Raw genomic sequence first — 21,640 nt, forward strand, 5'->3', positions numbered from 1 at the left:
GCCAACATTTTCACTCAGCAGTGGGTCCATTACTCTGTCCGGGTGAAAGCCAACTCACAAGCACAAACTACTGTACCTGGTACCCTGCTACCCTGCTTTTTCCTGTGTTGGTTTTGTGTAGTAATTTTCCAGATATGTGGGTACACTCTTTTTTTGTGGGTTTCTGTTGCATGCTTGGAGCGATGGCTGTGTTTGTGTTTGCGTGTCTGTGTGTTCTTGGCAGCCGCTGCGAGCCTGTGTGTCCTTAGTTGTGTTCCGCTCGATAAAGCAATTCAGGCATCTCTACGGACTCCTCCTCAGAGCTGAGGACCCTACAAAATGCCTGACTGTGGTGCAGAAACCCAGGGCATTACTGACTAACATCTGTTCACACTGTGAACCGTTGGCATGCAACACAACACTTTACAGGAAGGAAACTCACACTGGCACACTTGCACATTCGCATTTCACACACAAATACGTAGACTCCAACACCATGCCGAGACTCATTTATCATTTTTCTAACATTAGTGGTAAGTGGCAGCCAGCGGGAAACATTTGCTCCTGCTGTCTTTTCTGCCTCACCGGCAGTGCAGCTCAAGCCTTCAGTGCTCTTTTAAAGGAGTATAGTACTTAATTTATTTTTGATGAATTTCACTTAGTATTCATCCATTTTTCACCATCTATGGCAATGCCAAGACCAAAAACAATACAGCACAAGCTGCATAAGTCTTCCCTGCTAATGGAAGTCGTTTCACCAGGATTAGTAGCTGTATGTAGAGGAAGGAGATTTCATTATAATAATTAATAATCACATGTCATTTGCCTGTGATGAACAGTATACTTTAGCTGGATTTAGAGGGAAAAGTTCACATGGAGTCTGGAGATACCAAGATGTTTGAGTTTTACATTGCATAGAAGAATGGTTAAAAACTACAGCTAATGTTTTCCATACGATGTTATTCCAAAATCTCCAGGATGTTAGATTTGTAGAGTTTGTAACCTCCTGGTCGGACTCTTGGCGATGGTCTGGGTCAACCTTCGCTAATATGGCAGTGACCATCAGATAGCAGGATGTGTTATATGTGCCTCTCCAGGGTTTTTGCAGTTCACTGATATGTAAGGCCGATAAAATTACAATTCTTCTACGCATTCAGATCATTAAAGGTCCTGGAGTTGTTTTCTGCCTTGCAGTGACCTTGCTAGGCATTCTGGGATACATTATTGGTGCAGTAAAGCACTGCCCGTGAACTGTTGAGGAAATGATGTGAAGCGGGCTGCAAAGCTAATCGTGACTCGGGGCAATAGATTATTAAGGCCATATATGGGATGTCACGTAAGCTTATGGATTCACTGGCCAAAATGAATCGTGTTGTTTTCATATTCCACTGGCTACTGGAAAATATAGTACCAGCTTTGTGTCTTGTGGCTAGTGTTATAGAGTATTTTTGCATATATGATATGATAGATGACGAAATGTGGATATTACAGCAATCAGTTATGCTTCAGAGCAAATATTTCACAGTGAGAATGAGACAGTGTGCAGTTCTTTTAAAGCCATGTCATTAAAGAAAAAGGGAGTAGCAAGCCAATCATGATTCGCCAATTATTTGAAAGCAGAAAGGTCATGTCAGATAATAGGAATCCCGGCAGGCAGCCCCTCAGTTTGCATGCAGAAGACGAGCAAAGTTGAGCGAAACAAATGTGACCTCTAAATGAGCGTTTTGTTGTGCTTAATGGAATTGTTAGCGTTTAGTGGAGGGAGACGAGAGTATCAATCCTGGGGGCGGGGGGAAAGCATCATAGAAAGAGTGGATGAAAGAAAGAGAGAGGAAGGACATAGAGAGGAGGCAGAGAAATGGATGTATGGCTAATAAATAGCTTTCATTACCCTGTGGCAGCCACAGAATAGGTTCATTGATTTATTAGTTTCCTCTTCTCTCTCCCTCTTTCTCTCCCTCATTGTTTCATTTTTCCTCAGAATTGTCTTGCTTTCCCTCTACACACCTCTCACTATCACCTCTATATTTCATCCTCATGTGTTACGAATATTAGTTCACCTTACTATGGTTCTTTGTGATGAGCTCTGTTGACCAGACATTCCCTTTGGCGAGTGTTTTTTAATTTTATTTAACTGTTTGTTTTAGATGCTGCAAAACAAGTATGCACCTAAAAGTATTGCTTATTGTTAATTGACCAGATACACAGAAATAGTGATGGAGAGGTGTGTGTGTGTGTGTGTGTGTGTGTGTGTGTGTGTGTGTGTGTGTGTGTGTGTGTGTGTGTGTGTGTGTGTGTGTGTGTGTGTGTGTGTGTGTGTGTGTGTGTGTGTGTGTGTGTGTGTGTGTGTGTGTGTGTGTGTGTGTGTGTGTGGTGTGTGTGTGTGTGTGTGTGTGTGTGTGTGTGTGTGTGTGTGTGTGTGTGTGTGTGTGTGTGTGTGTGTGTGTGTGTGTGTGTGTGTGTGTGTGTGTGTGTGTGTGTGTGTGTGTGTGTGATTGAGGAGGAGGAAGCGTGAGGTGTAAAGTTCATGTCCTGAGGCAGTAACAGCTTTCTGTTTGTGTTGTCCAGACTTTCACGTCTCAAACCCAAAGCCAAAGCCCCCTCGGGTAGGTCAGAGAAAGGTAAAGCCTGAGAGCCCAAGTGTGTGTGTGTGTTTGTGCTCAACAGAGAGTGAGAGAGGGAACAAAAGCAATGAGTCACCACACACACATGCTTGCCTCTGCTGCATGATGCTGCCCAGTCCCAGAGACTATTTATTCTAATCAAGCTGTGACATTTAGTTCCACACCAGCAGGGACCAGTGCCTCACTTTGTGCAGCATTCACCAACAGACCCACACACACACATTTCCTCACCCTCCACCCATGACTCCTCTGAGGAGCAAACAGTCTTACTTGACATTACAGTTGTCCTACCCTGAGGAGCAGACTTCCACACCACTGGCCCAGGCTTATTCCTCTCACACTGAGGTTGATCACAGCAGCTAATAGACTCCACACTCATTGGGAGAGCCAGAAACAAATGGAGAAAAGTCCCTGCTTGTCATTGAACCACATTTTGCTCCAACTTATTTTCTGAAAACAATGCAATGCATACAGTTTGTGCTACTGTAATTACTAAACATGACTCGATAACTTTAGATATATATCCTAATGAATCTATATCTACTCCCATAGAGTTTATTGTCAGTAAAAGACAACTCCAAACAAGTTCATTAGTGAAAGGTACTTTATATAGACGATTGTATTACACAAAGCCAGTTTAAAGAAGCCACCTTTGTGACATTGAAGACTCTGACTTCAGGCTCATTATACACGGGTAACCCATTCATCTCGCTTCGTACTACAACCCTTTTGTATGACTTTGCCATATTCGCCATCTTAGTTCAGCCTGCACACATTGACTAATAAGCATTATGCACAAGGGCAGGCTGAGGGGCAGATGGTAACATAATACGTTTTGCCGGTATTGTATGTATTTATCTGTGTGTTATAATTAAGCAATAGCTCACGACAGGCCGTGATATATGCTCATTATATCACAGCTAAGGGGGTTGTCGACCCTCCGCTTCGCGTCGGGCCGAACCACGCCCCTTAGCTGTGATATAATGAGCATATATCACGGCCTGAAGTGAGCTATTGCTTTTATAAAACGGTTACCAAGTGTGGCAATATGAAAGAAAAATACACACTCTAATTTAAATAGTTTTTATTAGTAAATAATGATGTTCAAAATAAAATAGTCCCTCTGTTGCCTTCTGCACGAAACATAGTGCGAGGTGGTTGCTATGCAACAACACTAACAACAGCTAGCGAACATATTAGACAGAAAGCGTTGATCCATTATTTGGCTATTTATTTACATTAATGTGTATGTTGCCGTTTATTGTGCACCCACTGAAAAACTGTCCAGCATCAGTAGCATGGCTTACGTGGTTACTTGTATAGGCTGAGGTTGTTCTAGGCTGTTGCTTGGCGTGGCGAGAATATTGCTCCACTTTCTCTGGTCCCCGAGATTCGGCTTCCAGTAGCTCTGGAGAGAGCTTTCGCACCTGTGGCCACTAACGGTCATCATTTCTCTGCTTTGTTTCAAGACCCGCATCAGAAAGCTTTTGAATGGTGATACTTTTCCAGTTGGTCTACCTGCTCTTCACGTAGCTAAATATCCCTGCCCTAATGCCAAAGGAACTGCACACTGAATATGTTTTTGCCGTTTGATGTCTATGTCTGGACCGTTGCGTAAAAAGGAGGGTTTCTGCCCCGTTACTTCTCCGCTGCTTTCTTGTTCCAGTTTGAAAAGCAAACTGCAGGCAGTTTGCTTTTCAGCCCAACTGTATACTGTTTATCTCAGACGCGGAGGGATACTGAGTTGTTGTGAAAAGTAACTTACAATTCTACCCGTGGTATACGCTCAGTATACCACGGCTAAGAACCAATCAGATTGCTTGATTTTACTTGTCCGTTTTATAAAGTGAAGCATTAACAGACCTCAAGACAAGAATCCAACCAAAGCAATCGTGTTACATTAGAAATGAAAAATCCTGCTCTTAATGTGTAATGTTTTCTTGTTTTTTGACCTGATGATTGTGTTGGATATACAGAACAAGGACTACTGAATGTAGTTTGAATTAAAATATAATTTTATAATGCCTTAAATGTGAACTTAATATATTCTAATCATTTTTGTACAATAGTTATTATTGTATCACCGTATTCTGAAATTATTTTACAGAAACACGTTACTCACATAGGTGGATTTCTTTATGTTGTATTTATTGGATGGGTCCTTTCTGACATCATCTTCTGTTGTCTTTCTTTTGCTGACCACCCTCCTGTTTTGCCACGGCTAAAATACTATCCAATTACCTTCCTTTATCTTACCACACCCCACTCTCTCCTCCTGCATTGGGGGATAATAGAGGGATCCATCACACCATTAGCTGCGGGCGGTTTTATAAGCTCAGCAAAATGCTGCATAGAGAAAACTCAAATTATAGGCCGCTGCATTACACCTTAAATACGCCTTGTGTTTTGTTCTGTGTGTGTGTGTGTGTCTGTGTGAATGATGATGATACCGCGAGTCATGCCTTCCCCTAATGACTGATGATGCATTTCCAAGAGGAGAGGAGAAAAATGGTGGCAGGTGGCGACATCTCTCACACCACTGTCTATCTTTCTGTCTGCCTCTCCCTCTGTTGTTTCACCTCTACCTCTATCTATCATTCTTTTCTCCTAAATTACATTTCACATTTTAGTTAGCAATTTTTCTTCTCCTCGTGACACATTTCACTGTATGTTGGAACCCCACATTTTACATTTGGGTTTGTGTCCTTAAAATAACTTTTGCAGCCGGTTTCGCTTTTTAATCGAATGTTAAAGGCATCCAGGCTATCTAAGACACTTTTCTCATTGATGTCATTCGTGTTGCTACAATGCTGCATCTTAGCATTCCCAACACTTAAGTGAAGGGTCAGTCAGCTAAAGCCCAGCAGTCAAGTGCAGGCAGGGATTTAGGGATTGATTGTTGCTCAGGGACACTTAAGTACAGCCAATGTATGCCAAGTACACTGAGAGCTTAAATCTTGCTTGTCCAGTCGATGGCTGATCTCTTGAACAGTAGAGTGGAGGCTCTGCCACTCACACGTTTCTTGCTTTTTAGAAACAATGTGCTAAAGTGGGAACCACTTAGGGTGCTACTAATTATTGTTACACATTTCAGTTTTTCATTGAATGGGTATCATCCTTAAACATCAGCTCATTTTTGTGATTGAAGACTGACTTTCTGATTTTGCTTTTAAATAGAAATATGTGGTTTGTAGTATGTGGGATTGTGGAACTGATGGTATCTTCTCACATTATATTGTTAGATACTTTGTTCTCTAAGAATCAAATACAATTCCAAGTAATTTGTTTATATCGAATATGTCACTCCAGCTTTAGATGTGAAGGCGAGTACAGAGGCCATGTTTGCTCCTGTAGAGTTAGCAGCTGGCGACTCCATGTCAGTGGCAAGGAGACGGAGGCCTTCAGGGCCAACAGCAGCTCTGTGTGTGTGTGTGTGTGTGTGTGTGTGTGTGTGTGTGCGTGAGTGTGTGTGTGTTTGTGTGTGTGTGTGTCTATGCAGCCATGTGTGTGTGTATATGCAGCCGTGTGTGCATGACTGTCCTCAAGCTGAGGGTGTTTGGTTCATTAAACATGCAAATGCATGCTTATCTTCCTCCAACACCAGATAGTGGTGAGAATAGATAAGAACCAACCAAATGATGCCAAAGAGGCAGACAGAGAGAAAAACAGAGAGAGAGGGAGTGTAATAGAAAGAGAGGGAGAAACACTGAAACAAAACAAAGACAGAGGGAGATAAACAGAAAAGACAGACCAAGGAAGAAACTGATTCCACAAAGCAAGGTGAGGAGAAAGAACAGCGAAAGTCTGGGGAGAAGCATTGAAACAGAAGAAAAATGTGCTTATGAACAAATACTGTGGAAGGTAATGTCTCCCCAGAGCTTATATAATCAGACACCGGATAGCTTTTGAACACATGTTGTCTGTTATGCTTTATTATTGACATCAATGGCCATAAAAGTCCCCATGATAATATTGTGTTCGTGTGAAGTTTCCAATGTCAATCATCTGTCAGTTATTCATTAGACATCTCAGATCACATTTGAACCACATGTGGACATATGATGCATCTTGTTGCTGCTTTTGGCATTTTCTTTTTGACAATGATTGGCCCTCGGGAGCGATGTAATTAAAGGTCAAAACAAGGAGATTTATATGCGACTTATTGGCCATAAGGAAGACTGCATCAGTTGGATTTGTTAGTGTGTTTATGTTGCCATGTTCGTCTGAGTAACAATGTGTTTTGCTGCTCGTTGACATCTTCAATGTTGATGCATGAATTGACCCTGAACTAATCATGTAAAACTTTCAATGTGCCTCTTTTGGTTTAGCAGTGCCTTTTGACTTTGGTGTGCAATAATTAGTCTGATGGAGGGTTTGTGTGTCAGTGAAGGCAGGTATTAGTATGCATTTTTGAGGGATTATGGTCTCTGCTTTGCTGTCAATTCAACAGGAATGATTAAAAAAGGTGTGTGTGCATTCATCCGTACAGACACTGAGATGTTTTGTTGACCACACTCAGAAAGCTCGACAGGCTATTATGGTGCTTTTTATGATGTGTGTGTTGGGTGTGTATGTGTGTGTGTGTGTGTGTGTGTTAGTGTGTGTGCGATGGATCAGGCTTGTGTGACGACCTGACTGTCCGCCCCCTGTCTGCTGTCTTGTAGACATGTATTTTTCTGTGTTTGAGTGTGTGTGGTGCCAGTATGAGAAAAGGTTTACATTTAACAGGATTAAAGTATGCTGGTTTAAAAAAAAAAAAAGACAACTTAATTCATAACAGCTATGGATCTAATACAAAATAGTGATCACAGTGCAGAGGAGAGGTTATTCCTTGCAATGTATATTAAGTGTAGTACTACATGCAATAGTATGCCTCAGGGATTAACACAATATTACATTATTCTACACTTAAAACAATAATACCTGGAATGTGTTTTCTAATCAGTTATGGAATCTCTGGAATTTAAAGAGATTTTCTCTGAACAAAATAATGTTTAGGATTCAGTAAAAATTAAATATTTAATAGATATAAAAAATATACAGCAAATGTATAAGACAAGTGTGCATGTGTATGAGACAAAGACAGACACTGAGAGGGAGAGCGAAAAAATAAGAGTGAGTTTTCACTCTTGAGGCGTCATAGCCTGAGGCAAAAGGAATCAGTGCCTGGAGCAGTTTGAGAAGATTTCATAGTGGAGGCTTTGCAGGTGTGTGTGTGTGTGTGTGTGTGTGTGTGTGTGTGTGTGTGTGTGTGTGTGTGTGTGTGTGTGTGTGTGTGTGTGTGTGTGTGTGTGTGTGTGTGTGTGTGTGTGTGTGTGTGTGTGTGTGTGTGTGTGTGTGTGTGTGTGTGTGTGTGTGTGTGTGTGTGTGTGTGTGTGTGTGTGTGTGTGTGTGTGTGTGTGTGTGTGTGTGTGTGTGTGTGTGTGTGTGTGTGTGTGTGTGTGTGACTGACTGATTGTTTTGGTGTCTATGTGTGTGCACACATTTGTGCCCGGTGTCTTCAAAAACCCAAGTTTCTCACATTAACTCTGTGAGCCACACCAAAAGTTTGTCATTAATCTCTTCTAAAAGTGTGAAGAGGACAAACAACAAAAGCAAAATACAAGTGTCTGTTTAGATTCAAGCCTTTATTCTGCATCGTTAACTCTGGTGCCTACATGAATACTAAAGCCTTCAGCAGTTTGAAAGCAAACAGAATGACAAATGATTGATTGTATTAATTAGTTGAAACAGAAAGTAGTGAATGCACTACACTGTGCTATGCTGCACAGAGTATCATATTCTCACAAAGACTTCATAGAGAATTTAGATTAACGCAATAAAGTTGGCAAGTTTATTTCCTGTGGGCGAGGGTTTGGATGTGGGGGCAGAGTCCTCCCGAGAGACAGACCTGGATATTGTGATTACACTTCTCATTGTGACTTTTATCACCTGCTCTAGATGCTCCCAAATTGATTTTTGTTTGCATTGTAACCCAATGAGTCAGTCAGTTTCCCTAGTGGTGAGAGTCACTCAATGATTTGAAACTGACATTACCTAGATATATTCCTGTGGAGAGTCATACTCTTGAGGTTTTGACTTGTATATGAGTAATACGAAGAAATTCAAAGAAGCAGGATAGGTGTGAAATCCCATGTGAAGAAATGTTGTTCACATATTAACTCTAAATGTAGTTTCCAACATTTGTATTGTCCTTATTGATTTGTAACAACAATGGTCATTTGTGTAGTGTAGATAGATTTTCAGACACATTTATAGTGCCATTTCTTTGTTCTACTTACTACTTTTTGCTTCTTCCTGGTCCTGTCTTTTTTATGTGTTATTTGTCATCTCCAGTGCTTTGAGCCTTTTCATGAGAAATTGTGTCATAAACTCAAACCAGTGTGAAGCATTAACAGACCTCCCATTGAACAATTGGTTGCATGATATCAAACGTGACTACTGCCATTTTTCTAGAGAATCCCAACAAAGCAATCATGTTACACTATAAATGGAAAATCCTGCTTTTTAATGTACATTTCAGTGTTAATCTCTGTCCTACCTGAAGTGTGAAAGGTCAATAACAATTATCTCATTACCAAGGTAGATTTAGAATAAAAGCTGAATATCTTATAACTTCAAAAAGTATCAGATGTACATTTAGTGATTTAGTGTCTTCACCATGAAAGTGAGCTGTAGACTGAATATCAATTTACTCCCTCAACATTGCAATCAAAACAGTAAAACAAACACACACTGATTTGCTGCAATCAATATGCTGTAGCACAATCTGCAGGCCTGTGTTTACCACTGTTTGCTTCTGTTCTTTCATGCATGGAGAAACTATTCCTTTGTGCTCTCACATTTAATGGACATGATTTTAGAAATTAGATTGGATTTCTGGTTATGGAATGAGCGTAAAATCAATGGAGGGTCATGCTTTCTGTATTTTTGTGTTTGCAGATACAATCAGATGAATGATAAATAGAAAAATACTAAAAAATAACCTACACATGGTCACGGTCACTTTCTCACTCAAGAGTCTTATTTCACACACTCAGTACTAAATCAAATCGTAGCATATTTTCTGCATCTGTTTTGTCAAGATGTTCGCAAATGTGGACTTTAACACATCTAGCACCTGTTGACATCTTGACACTTTGATTTTAGTAGGAGTGTGTGTGTGTGTGTGTGTGTGTGTGTGTGTGTGTGTGTGTGTGTGTGTGTGTGTGTGTGTGTGTGTGTGTGTGTGTGTGTGTGTGTGTGTGTGTGTGTGTGTGTGTGTGTGTGTGTGTGTGTGTGTGTGTGTGTGTGTGTGTGTGTGTGTGTGTGTGTGTGTGTGTGTGTGTGTGTGTGTGTGTGTGTGTGTGTGTGTGTGTGTGTGTGTGTGTGTGTGTGTGTGTGTGCGTGCGTGCGTGCGTGCGTGCGTGCGTGCGTGCGTGCGTGCGTCCGTCCGTCCGTCTTAGATGGATACCGTTGAGTCGTTGCAGACCAGGCATAGTGATATATTGTGATTAATACATATCTCCTACCAGTTCATTTAAATCTAAGCCCCAGGGCCCCTGTGTCATCCTCATCAATCAATCAAACATAAACTGGACATGCACACTTTACAAATACTATATATGTATAATTCATGTAGGCTTAGTGGAAAGCCTAATTTTCTTACTCACCTGCCCACTCACCTACATCACGTTATTTGTTGTAATAGCGTATGATCATTATTCATTTCAAAGAGGCCATACTCTGTGACACATGAGCTGTCTGTAGCATTAATTACAGGAAAGGAATGAGTGATAGGTGCAGCAGAACATGGCCACGTAATTGTTTTCAGGCACATCTTGTCTGCCTATGTGGGAAAGCGTTGAATGAGAATTGTTTGAAGAAAATGATTAAATGCATCCCAGGAGCTTGCTATTGTGAGGCGAACAATGAGCCTACTTACAGACACGGTATTTGGAGAAATAGCCAGAAGTGTAGTTATTGAAACAATGTAAGCCTGCAGATTTGTGCTAAGTGACCAGAAGTGGTGGATGCAAGTCTCCATGTTTTCTGTAACATTTTATGTTGTCTGTTCTAGAGGCAGAGGCAGAAATTGAAGAGGCTTGTTGTTGATATATTTGTTCATGAAGCTGTCTTTTTACAAGTTACACAGCATTAGTTTCATCAAACACTGTCTTTACTAACATTTGCTTTCACTTCTTCTGACTTAACATGTTAAACTCTTGTAATTGTCTCTGTCCTTCTAATTCAAAAATCAACTATTCTGCTCTTCAAGTGGTTCCTCCTGAATAATGGTTATTGAACGCATGAAGCTCATGTTTAGCCATTATGCAGATCACAGTCAAGCAGCGATGCTTCTTATGAGGTGTACGATTACAAGTGTGTGTATGTGAAGCCACAGAGGGTTGGTAATTGGTCTCATGGGGGCCTCAAAGAGAGAGCAGCGTAAGGAGAATCACCTCTCCCCCATGCATGCTCACAAACATACTTTACACACACACACACACACACACACACACACACACACACACACACACACACACACACACACACACACACACACACACACACACACACACACACACACACACACACACACACACACACACACACACAGAAACGCACACACACATACACTCTAATATATCCCTCCATTGGAGTGTAAGCTCCTGAGAGTGACTCGGTGACTCCCACTAAATCATTGGTAAGATTATCCTCCCGGGGATGAGTGGTTTAGACCGTCGACTGCTTCAGTCCCCAAAGCTCAGAGATGTCCTATCCACCCATGACATCACACTACTGCCCTTGAGTGTGAGTCTGTGTGTGTCTGTGTCATATTGACTTATGTGTATGAGTTTCAAAGTGCCTGATGGGCTGCAAGAGATAACTATTTATTTAGTAGACAAGACATAGACAACAGGATGTCTTTTTTTGTTGTTTAAAAGAAATAGGACTAATGGCAACATGAATGCTTGCATACAATTGATTAAAAGAGGACCTTCCTCTGAGGAAGGAAGGAACAGATAAAAGATGTAGATACAAATGGATGAAGACATTTTTGGATTTGCCCAAAAATAAAAATGTTTTTATTGGAAAGCTAAAGTTCTGAAAGTGTTCCATCACTTCATGAAAATCATATGTCAAACAGAAGCGGCAAAGCAACCGCTGTCCTTTTTAAAACATAAAACGTATGGTGATAATACAAGAGATGTAAAGATAATCATTGCTATTTACTATATTATAGGAAACAAACTCAGCATCAGTTGCTGATTTAAGAGAGCACATTTAGCTCTATGAACACTTGATGATTGACCGCACACTGTTCAGATATCAGTTAGTGCCAGTGACTGGTCTAAATGTAGAATCAATCATCAGTGACACCCACTGGGTGAGGCCAAGCGGTTTCTGACTGTGAGCCAGCAACACAGTTGACAGATTATCTTTGCTGTTCCGGCCAATTCTTTTCACCTTTGGCTTCTGTAATCAGTGTTAATTGCATGCTGTTTGTCTAATAATTGGTTAAATCTGTAACACAGCGTGTATGAGCATACTTATTGAGATTCATTTCATATGACATTTTAGTATTTGGTTTTTCATCTTCAGTTCGATCATTTAAAATATGCATTTTTGTTGGGAAATGTAGTTTTGTAACTGTTGAAACCTTTGATGTCACTGTGATGATTCTGGGCTGTCTGGTAGCTGTTTACAGAATTCAGTCGATCCTTTGTGGGCCAGCAGTGGGCTGATACATCAGCCATCTTTTTAACTTGTGTACTTAACAGCTTGTGATATTATTTATATGCTAGTGTTATGCAAACATTATGGCTACTTTGTCACATGTGATTATGGTTCAGTCATGGAGGCCTTAATGGAGCGTGTCTTTCAATTAATATTACAGATATGCTTGTTAAAATTGTATTTTTCTTTTACATCACTTTGTAACTGTTGAAAGAATGCATACAATGTAGTACACAAAAGACAATTCAAGTCTGTTTAACAAGGCAAGGCACGAGAGGTAGGCCTATCTATTCCTGCTGTGTGGATGCTCGGTGCTTTATTACTATACAGTATGCTCTTTATTATCTCACTACATACCTGCCTGCTGTAGACATGCATGTAGTGAATATTGTTAGATACAAGTTAAAGAAAAGCTTACTACTCTGGTTTAATTACAAGGCAGGCAAATATTATTATTAATAGGACTAACATGTAACAATGAAATTCTGCAAACTTTTATTTTATCGTTTAAAAGTAAAACTTGTATTCCTACATTTCATACTTTGTGCAGTAGAACTTTTAATCTCCAGTTCAATGACATGTCATAACAGTCTTGCTGCAGTGAGCCCTTTTAGATGAGTATACATATTAGACAGTCCCTGTCTGTGTGGAGTACAATAATACAGGGCACACCCGGTGTCAGGCCGCGTGTCCCTGGTGAATTATGCATGGAGGTATTCTGTCATTATCTGTGCCGGTGCAAAGCGGTGATATCCCACCTATCATAATAACTGTAATAACTATAATAGCTTGGTGATTTAGACACACACAGCAGATGTTCCTGAGCTGAAATAATGCAACCAGCAGGTGCTGCTTATAGTGGAAACCCACACACGCACACACACACACACACACACACACACACACACACACACACACACACACACACACACACACACACACACACACACACACACACACACACACACACACACACACACACACACACACACACACACACACACACACACACACACACACACACAATGAATGCATTTGAATTGTAACTATAGGAATGTGATTAAGCATGCACGCAGAAGCACACACTTGATAAGCATACAAACTCGGCCATGCATACACACTTATTGCAGAGTAATGGTGTGCATGTGTGTATGTATTTCGGTCGCTGGAATTTCTTTAATTGCTGTGAACATTCATGAGAAATCATCCCTTTAAAAAAAAAAAAGGATACTGACTGAGCAATCCCCCTGCAGGACATACAACTGACTAAGTCCAATATTTGTTTGGTAGAGCAGGATTTACATTATGTTCTTGGAAATGTTTTAAAAAAGAATTTCTTTTATTTTGGTGAGCTCTTAAAATGCTTAACATATGAACTTCATATTGCTTTTCTGCTCTTTAAAAAACGTAAATCCTTGTTACGTTTTTGTGTGTGTATACTAGGGATGTGCATCTCCATCACTGAGGCCGATGCGATGTGCATCTCGATACGTTGCCGACGATACGATACATTAACGATACATTTGAAACACCAGGCGATACGATACGATTCACCCCTGTTGCGATACAGTTCGATGCGATTTGATTCAACATTATGCGATTCAGGGCGATACGATGTGATTCAACACAATGCAAAATAATGATACTTCAATATGGTACGACAGAGGATTTTGTTTTATTCCTTATTTGCAGCAAATCATAAATTAACAAAAAAGTGCTTTACATATTTGGTTCTCTCTACTAGTACTGCGCATCCCATCATGCTGTTTCTTTTTTACCTTTTTTACCTTAAAAAACTCTCCAGAGTACAGTACAATTGTATAACACCTCACAGTTAAACCATTTAATTAACAATGTGCAAATAACAACTACCATAGTGCAATGCCCATACAACTGCCAGCCTGATGTGCTTAACACTCATTCATAGGCTAACTCACCAGTGAGCAGAAAGCAGTGGTTTCTATAGGAACAATAAAGAAAATAACCTTTCACAAACAGGTATTTCATAACTGCTTACAATTGTAAGGAAGACATTTAAACTATTATTGGCAGTCACAGGCTGCTGTAAACTAAACACCACTCTCACTGACATTACACCTCACTGAGTGATTGGACTCATGTCTAACTTTCAGGTTTTTCTTTTCAGCCGCAGACCCCATGTCGCCTCTTTATGTGCGTCGCTAAGTTCCTCGTACTACTTGTGTACTTTAAAGCCGCACGGCATCGTTTACAATTTGCGAGCGATTTTTCAAGTTGACCGTCTTTCTTGAAAAATCTGAAGTGTTGCCAAACGTTTGATTTGTAGGTATTTTTCGGTGCGCTGTGTTTCTCTTTCTCCTCGACTTCCATGTGTGTTGATAACTGAGACTCTCGGCCTCGGTAGTGCGAAGCAAAGATCAAAGATCGTCTCTGCTGAGTGCTGACAGGATGAGGGGATATTATATGAATGAATCGGTTTTTTACCGATGCAAAGACGCTACAAGCGTAGTGGAGTGTGTTAGCATCTTTATTTTTTATGCTGCTTTTTTATTGTCTTTTTTGACCAACAGACATAAATAAATGTTGTGTGAGGTTGTATGTGCAGGCTGGGCTGCAGTTAAAGATTATAGGCTACACATCTGCATAAGAATGTGTAGGACTTGAAAGGAGCTGAGTGGGAGAGAGCTGCAGAAATTCAAAATATCTCCATTTGACTTGAGTAGCATTGTTTTCTTTGTAGTTTTTTAGGAAGGGGTTTTTTGTTGCAGCTGTCAGTAGTCAGGCATTGGAAGTCATTTCTTTGACTAGACAATTCTCTTCCAGCATGACTGTTGAACTGTCACTCAGCTGTCATATCCACAAAAGTTTGTCCTCAGCCTTGTTGTGAACACAATAGACTGCTTTCTGAAAAGAGTATCAGAGAGCTCACATCTGTACATTCAGGCAAACACACACACACAAATACACATACACACACATGCACGCAGGCACACACACACACACACTATATGTAGAAAAATAAGATATACTTGCATCCATATAAACAAAAACACATTTTGCTCTTCAGCCTCAATGTTTTGACATATTTTTGTGAAGTCTGAGTCTTGTGTGTGATGTAGTTTTGTGTTTATTTCATTCTTTCCATTCACACTGTGTTTTCGCCCACTTTCAACACAAAGGCAATTTAAATTATTTCTAACTTTGTCTCACACACACACACACACACACACACACACACACACACACACACACACACACACACACACACACACACACACACACACACACCCCACCCCCACATGCTTGATTGACAGATCGCCGTTATGGTGTCACCCTGTCATCCTGACGATGATAAAGTACAAAACTGTTGTTATGACAACCAACAGTGGGCAGATAAGTGTCCATACAACAGACGTATCTTCAAAAGAGATGTTGCCTCGTTCCCAAGGCGGCTCTATGGCTTAAAGTGAATTGGCAAAATGTGCCTATCACTTCATTGCATTTCTCTCCCTGGAAAGAATCTGCTGTCCCATGGAAGCTCGTACGTTTCACAACCATAGATTCTTAAACTTATATCATTCAATCCATGTGCACCTTGGATGTCCTTGAGGTGTCACTCTGTAATGTAATTTGAACCGTTAGTCATGAAACTTGAGTAACACACTTGCTGGGTGGAAGAGCTTTTAGTGACTTCTAGATGCAACTGGGGAGAACTGCAACATTTGGCAAAGAACAAAACACTAAAACGGTTCCCACCGTCCTCATGCCTCTCGGTCTGAAAAGCCATATAGAAGGAGAGAAAGGGGGAGATGCAATCATTGAACCTCCTTCAGAGCTAATTAGTAGGTTTATAGCCTAATGAAAAAGGTCTATTAAATAGACTGGACTGCTTTGTATTGACCAACTTCCCCTTGCTTGGCTTGAATGGTTCTGGATCATTCAAGTTTATTTCAGCCCTGATGAACAGCAGTCACTCTGACAACAGACATTTTACAAAGGTTGTCCAGGGTGGTGAAGTCAGCAGGGGGATAACCCCTCAGTTTGAAGACTTGGGTTCAAGCTACCATGTCTGTATTCTGCTCTCCTTCAACAAGTCTCTGAATCCCTCCCAACTCCCGACCTGGTCTCATTCCCAGGTCGTCTAATATTGACTTGGATGGATGGGTCCCATAATTACTTACATAACACACTTAACTTAGGCCAAATTTCCTAAATTATGTGAAAACTAAAATATGTATTTCTCATCTAAGGGAATTACGCTTTCTCCCTCTCTCTCCCTCTCTGCAATGTGTGTGTTGTATTAAATCAGATATGCTATTGCAAACCCATTGTCACTTACTCGGAAATGTTATGGATCTTTGCTTGGAAAGCTCTCTAGTTCTTGGAAAGTCAGGATGTATCGAGGGCAAATTATTGCTGTGGCATTGGTAAATGTCAGATGAGGCATTATGGTCTATTAGGCTCTTGCTCTAACTGCATGCAAGACGTAAATCGCTTTTCATTTCCCTTCTCTGTTTGTCTGAATTTGACAAATTGTGTGTGTGGTTGCTTTTTATCAGTTCTTTCATACTTGTTGTGCATTTATGTCAATATGTTTAGTACCATAACTTCTTTCCTTGTGCAGAATGTGTACTTGAGTGTATTCTTGTGTTATGGGAGAGAACACGGTGAAGTATACATACACATCTACACTGATAGCCTTATCAAGACGGGCAAGTGTTCTTCAATGCTATTATCTGTGAGGGGAGGCAGCTGCAGGATCTGAGCAGAACCTTGTGTTGCAGTATGAAACTCGAGTAATGCTCTCCGAGCTGAGGACTAATGACTCATGAAGGATGTTGCTGATGGGATTCCAGGCTGAACTTCCAACCTGAACACTTTAAAACATGCAACATATTTTTTAGTACAAGATTGGACAGAGCAATATAACGTTTACATGCATACTTGTATGAATTTACACATCATTACTTCACTTTACTGTATCTTATATATTAGGGTAATTCAGATTTTATCAAATTAGTAACTCAAAGTATACTATCACCACGAGGCTCGCACCACCAGGGAGTTTGTTTGTGTTTGATGTTTAAATCAACTAATAATACTTTTGAGTGTTTGATTCTCTTTATGCCCATGAGATATAAACACCCCTACACATTTAAAGTGGACCTATCATGCTATATTTGAATAATATATTGTAGGGCCATACCTATATAAAACATGTCTGTGAAGTTTTTTTTTCAAAATACCAAACAGATCATGCATTTTAGCCATGCCTCATTTCGCTCTATTTGCTCTTTTCCAGCCCTGTTTTTGCAAAGGCTGATTCTGTGAGAAGTCTTCTTCGCTGCTTTTGTGGCAGACTACAGCGCCACTTACAGGCCTGGCATATGTACTACAGCGTCTCCAGCGCTTTCGAGCAGCAATGGCCGTGGCCCAACCCCCCATTCCCCTGATAGGTGGAGAGTTGCCCATATAGGCGGAGCTCCCTGTTTCTGACGTCACAACAATTTCAAATCTGTATCAGCTCCGTTGCAGCCCAGTTTTTAGAGATTTGGGTATGGAGGAAAATAGAGAGGGTTGTGTTTTCTGACACTTGGTGAGTTCCCTGACACACCGGGGACACATATTCATGTATAAAAGACGTACAAAAGTGCATTTTGTATGATAGGTCCCCTTTAAGGTATATAGGAGAAAACTATATATTCCTCCCAGTCTGTATGTGTGTGAATGCTAAGCAGAGTGTCTGGGTTTGTGTGCCTGAGGATATCCTGGGGAACGGTAGAGGACGCTGTTGATATAAGCTGTGTGGCAGTGGAGAGTGGAGAGGTGAATTTGAAATGTCTCTTTAACACAGGCTCACTGTTGAAGAGTCAACACTGCCTCGCTGGTGTGGTGATATTGCAGATATCACAGTAACACAGTGCTTATTAAATCTGTTTTCTTCAGTCTCACAGCCTTCTGAGTGTCTCCTGAAAAGTGTATACTTTAACACAGTGACATAATGTTTACTGTTGTTACCCTTTTGTATTTCCTGCAGGTACATGTGTGTGTGTGTGTGTGTGTGTGTGTGTGTGTGTGTGTGTGTGTGTGTGTGTGTGTGTGTGTGTGTGTGTGTGTGTGTGTGTGTGTGTGTGTGTGTGTGTGTGTGTGTGTGTGTGTGTGTGTGTGTGTGTGTGTGTGTGTGTGTGTGTGTGTGTGTGTGTGTGTGTGTGTGTGTGTGTGTGTGTGTGTGTGTGTGTGTGTGTGTGTGTGTGTGTGTGTGTGTGTTCTGCCAGTGTTACTTAAGCTCTCTACACCACTCTCTCTGCGTCAGCTTGATTTAAATCAATCCTATAATAAGGATTGGATTTAAGTAACTAGTTCAACAAAGATCTTGTCATTCGTTAACAAACATGATTTGGGATTTCACTTAGCAACACTAAAAGCAGAGTTTACTGCCCTTTTCTGACACATTCCCGTGCAAAGTTTACATCAACAGATGTGTGTAATATTTAGAATGAACGACTCAGATTAGGCATTTGCAAGTCAGTCAAAAGACATGAGTCCATCTGACATGATGAAGCATCTTCTGTAGCTTGAGCCTAGCCCTTTTGCAGCCTAGTCATGGTTCAGCCCCTGCCAGCATGTAAAACAGAAAACTACACTTTAAGATAAAGCCTGAAGATAAAGGTGTTTCTTTCTTTAACCCTATGTGTTTTTTTTCCTTACTGAATTAACTAGTATCTGAACAGTAGTTAATTAAAAAAGAAAAGCACTGCTCAGCCGTAGGAGCACCTTTTTTTGGCCAAGCAAAGATTTGCTTAGCATAATCCTAATTTATATTCAGACAGTCAAACTAATTCACAAAGGACACCTACACAGTGCAGCCACATTTTCATAATATTCACCACAGAGAAGCAACTGGGGACTAATTGCCCTATTTTAATTTCCCATGCTAGTCAGAGCATTTGAACCAATGACCTATTGGTCCCAACCCAGTGTCTCTATCTTTCAGGCTGTTGCAAACCCAACAATGACAGTTTCCTATTATCCTAGTCAGCTGCAGTAAATCTTAACATGGTTTATTTCAATTCACCCTTACATCAGTTAGAGTAATTATTGAGAAAGTTTCCATTATAATGTAGTCCCTTATTACAAACAGGAGCATGCACATTTGGCCATTGAGCTGTTAACTTTAGTATGCAGATTATACTATGACTTGTTTCAACGTCAAATCTTTTAATTTGTTATACAGTTATTGTATTATTTTGGCTCCAAAAATCACTGAAATAAAAGGAAACATGCAGAGTGCTAATACAGTGATGCAGAGTAGTATGTGGGTGGGCAGGTAAAAAGATTAAATGATACATGTGAAAAGTAATTAAAACAGTATTCTAAAAATATTAAAAGTGCTATGTAGCCAGTTGCTTAATTTAACTGGATTTATCCATTGAACATTCTCTCCGAAATTGCTGTGATTATATAATAAGGTAATCACATTTCTGCTTTTATGATTCATAACTGATCTGACGTTAAAGGCCTTCATGCCTTCCCCCTGCGTCACAGTGATAAGCAGTGACAAGATAGTTACCTTCACCGAAAAGAAACTCAACACATGCTGCCTCCTGAAGCTTTCCTCCATTCAGTCCACACACAGTCAACCGTCTAACATGCTACATTAAATTATTCAACAAAAAATGTGTTTCCTAGTAGCTTCACGTAACACATTGAACAGATTTAGACCAAATTGCCACTGGCTACTTCCTTAACAACATGTCTTGTTGCCAATCGTTATGGTGGACCATGATAAGCTGCATGCATTACAAGACACTGATGCTTCATAGTTTTTCTACTGTGTTTAAAATAAATTATTTCAATCAGTCAAATCAACCTATGAAAGTTTGTTGGAATTTGTCCATGTCTATAAGTCCATTACCATCCCAGCCAACCAGCCAATTAGACAGATAAACACATGTAAATATATTCAGTGATTCTCTTATACCTCAACAAACTTAGACACACATGAAGGCACACAAGCACTTTAGACTCAAAGTGTACAATGACACCCAAGGCGCGCAGGCACACACACGTCCAATTAGAAAGTGGAGTATGTGGAATACCAAACAGTCTAAATGGCAAAACGCAGACACAAGCCAACTTGTCCAGACAGGCAGTCTAATGGTGTAGATGAAGTCAGATGAAAGAGTCTATATGTATCAGTTAGTCTGTCTGTGTCTGCTGCATTGATCACACAGCGGGCCGCTCAATACTCTCTCTCTGCCCGTCTGTCTCCTGCTGCCTCCTCTTCGTCTTTTTCTCTCAGTTCAGCTCGCTCAATCACAGATCAATTGACAGCCATCAAGAGAATGGAAAAGAAGTCCTGTTTTCTTGTCCATGTGTGAATGTGTGTGTGTCCTTGTTTATGTGTCTGCAGCACCATCCATTTGAGAATAAAAGGAAAGTTATCTGAATGCTAATTCTGTAAAATGTTAGTTTTGTAAATAATTGGCCTCTGCTGCCTGACATAAGTGAGTGATTGAGTTTCATTTTATATATATATATTAGGGCTGTGCATTTTCACTGGTCTCACGATTCGATTCGATTACGATTATCCTGTCAACGATTCGATTCAATTCGATATCCCGATGCATCACGATGCATCACGATTCATACCAATGCGTTGCATCCTCAATTTTCTATATTACTGCACATGGCTTCTTTTTCATCAATGCATACATGCAGTAAATACATATGAACTCTCTTTTTATTATTTAGAAAGTGCTTCAGAAATCAATAACATAAATGTCTTGACATTAATTTATAAACCAAAATAAATTAATTGTATAGGTCTAGCCTCCCTATATCTGTGTGTGAAGTTGTTCCATCCTCAAAAACAAAAAACGAATACTTCTGCAGTCTAGCTGCAGCTTCTAGCTACGGTCTTCTGTTAAAAAAAGGACACTGAATGTCCTGAATGTGGCATCACACACAGGACTTGAGTCTGAACACAGCAGACAACAGGAGTATTTACAATAGCATATACAAACAAAAATACTGCATGTGGGTGCACACTTACCTTCTCTGTCTTACTGTTACATAAATCCCATGAATGTATGAGATTAAGTTAGCTTCATTATATCTCAATCAGTGATTAAGTGAATAATAAAGTTTCTATCGGGTCACTATCAGCCATTATTTTCAGGAGGGGGCGGGGTTTGGAGGAACGGAGAGGAGACGGTGATCGCGGAAGCTTTTTTCCTCCTGCCTTCACAAACTTTACACACGTATATATCGTCTGAAAATTGCTAGAGGACATTCATACTCTGCAATCCAAGACTTAATTAAATCCACCAAAAACC

The 21,640-nt window shown here is 40.4% G+C and overlaps 1 protein-coding gene across 1 annotated transcript in view; it reads left to right on the forward strand.

The window, feature by feature from the left end:
• The window catches only part of ctnnd2a (catenin (cadherin-associated protein), delta 2a), a 208,383-nt gene that overhangs the window by 62,949 nt on the left and 123,794 nt on the right, over positions 1 to 21,640 (forward strand).

The sequence above is a fragment of the Trematomus bernacchii genome, unplaced genomic scaffold, assembly GCF_902827165.1.
Source record: "Trematomus bernacchii unplaced genomic scaffold, fTreBer1.1, whole genome shotgun sequence".
NCBI classification, from domain to species: Eukaryota; Metazoa; Chordata; class Actinopteri; order Perciformes; family Nototheniidae; genus Trematomus; species Trematomus bernacchii.